This window comes from Phyllostomus discolor, chromosome 2 (assembly GCF_004126475.2).
Source record: "Phyllostomus discolor isolate MPI-MPIP mPhyDis1 chromosome 2, mPhyDis1.pri.v3, whole genome shotgun sequence".
NCBI lineage: Eukaryota > Metazoa > Chordata > Mammalia > Chiroptera > Phyllostomidae > Phyllostomus > Phyllostomus discolor.
This window is the reverse complement of record NC_040904.2, coordinates 107,934,383-107,936,917: the sequence shown is the minus strand read 5'-3', so window position 1 is coordinate 107,936,917 and position 2,535 is coordinate 107,934,383.

Sequence of the window (2,535 nt, the reverse complement as noted above, 5' to 3'; positions counted from 1 at the left end):
CAGGAACTACTATAAAGGACACATGGACAAAACCAAGGGGGAAGGTGGGAGCAAGGGAGGAAGGGGGGTTTGGCTTGAGTCTCAAGGTAGTAGTGGGAGGAAAATGCAGACAATTATAATTGAACAATAATAAAATTAATTAAAAAATATGGAAGATTGTATCCTATAAATTTTATAATCTGTTTTTCAGCTAACAGCACAAGACTTTCCCATGTTGTTTAGTAATTCCTTTTAAACCTTTATTTAAATGGCTATGCATAATATATAATCAACTGGATGTACTATATTGCTGTACATTTAAATGCTTTATTTATTTATTTTTTGCTAGTATAAATAACACTATAATTAAACTCTTGATTTTTTTTCCTCCTGAATGTCACATTACTTCCTTAACTAAATTAAACCACAGTTGTGAACAAGTTAAAGGTTTTTGGTATACATTATCAAATTACATTCTACAAATAATGGACCTATTTATACTCCCCACAGCCTCATAAGATGACCTTGATGATCACTACCTGGTGGGACCTCCTGTGCCTTGGATTATAAAGTTCTTTAACGAATGGGAGAACTGCTCCTATGCTTGACATAAAATATCAACAATCCAGGTAGGTCTAGGAAAAAAGGCTCATATCCTGGGTGACTCAGAATTACAGGAAAAATCCATGTATCAGTTATCTATTGCTGTATAATATATTGCCCCACAATTTAAAGGCTTAAGACAACAAATATTTATTATTTTTTATATGTCTCTAGGTTAGGTGGTTCTGCTCTTCTGGGTAGAGCTTTGCTGATCTTGGGGTTGGGCTAGGATGCCTTGACTGGATTGACTCAGCCTTCTGAGTTAGTCCACCATTAACTTTCTAGGTGCATTTCTTTCATAATTCCAACTAGCTAGCCCATATGTGTTATCATGGCAGTGGAAAGATTGCAAGAGAAAGGCACAATGATCAAGGACTTTTTCAAACTTCTGCTTGCATTGTGTCCCTCTAGTCCATTTGCCAAAAAAAGCCACACAATCGGTCCTATAGCTAGTGTAGTACTAACAAATATTGTGAATTTTGGGAAGCTGCATCCTCACCAGATGAGAACATGACTTCCATAGCAAACACCAGGACCACTCCTGAAGCCCAAATAATACCATGATGTTATCTCAATAGTGGCTACTGACCTGCCCCCAACACATGACTTGGCACCACATTTAATCCTGTTGGAATGTAGGGGCTGCCTGGGAAAGGAAGAAGGGAAGCTTTGAATTGCTACCCGAGAGGAATGGGATCTGGAGAAAGGAATTAATTTGGGATATGAAAAAATCAAGAAAGGTACAATTTTTTTGGTATAATTCTTGCACACCTGAGCGTATAGACTGGAATTTGAGTCCATTGCAGATGAAAGAATAATTGGCCTTAGGTTAGGTGAAATGGAGAGAGGGCAATAGAACACCAGAATGCTGTGAAAACAATGTTCAATGTTGAATGGAAGGAATCCTCCCACTCCCTTGGAAAAGCCCATTTTTGGTCCATCAGGTTCTTTACATATCAACCAGCATAATCCCCTCATTTCATAGCCTAGAAAACAGAAGCCCAGGGAGGTTAAATACCTTGTTTGAGGTCTCACATTGAGCTGGTATAGGAGGCAAGAACCAACCCCTGTGATTCTCTGCTGGTTTGGGCTGCTGCCTGGGTTTGTTGCAAACACTCATATTGCTTCTTGATTGGAGTTCCCTGCTTAATTAGCTGCTTCCTGAGCAGCCCATGCTTCCTGCTCAAAAATCTCTATTAACACCATCTTCTATAAAATGGTGGAAACTTGCTCTTCTCATGTCCTCTGAGATTTGTCTCATGGTTTTGCCCAATAGGACAGCTTGGGAGAAGCTGGGGGCTTACAGGCAGCATTTGGAGAAAGAGCACTGCTGCTCTCACCATCAGTCCCTGTTCTAGGGATTTCAGAGTACTTCACTGGATTCAACCCTGAGTTTGCCACTAACTCTCAGTGTGATCCTGGGGGTGACAGTAAAAGTCTCCCCCAGAGTAGGATTACTAGGTTTAGTAAATAAAAATACAAGATGTTCATTTACATTTGAATTTCAGTAAATAACAAAGAATATTTTCATTTAAGTATGTGTATGCAATATCGGAAGTGTGTAGACTAAATTTTTTTGTTGTTGTTTATCTGAAATTCACATTTAACTGATCATCTTATATTTTATCTGACAACTCTAACCTAGATGGAAAATTCTGTCCCATTCTGCTCTATAGAGGCAGACTGATGCAGCACTCAGGGCAGAGGTGGGTGGAGGTTAGCAGGGCCGGTGTGGGGAAGGCAGAGCTGGCTGTGAATCTCAAAATGCACTCACTCTAGTGTAATCTTAGGCAAGTCACATCATCTCTCTGAGCCCGTTTCCTGACTTATAAAATGGACATGTTAATTCCTGATTGGTTATCTCTTAGGACTGATGTGAGCACAAATGAAAAGACCCAATTAAAATCCCTTTATAGGCTGACAATGTGCTACAACCTCTGACATTTATTAAGA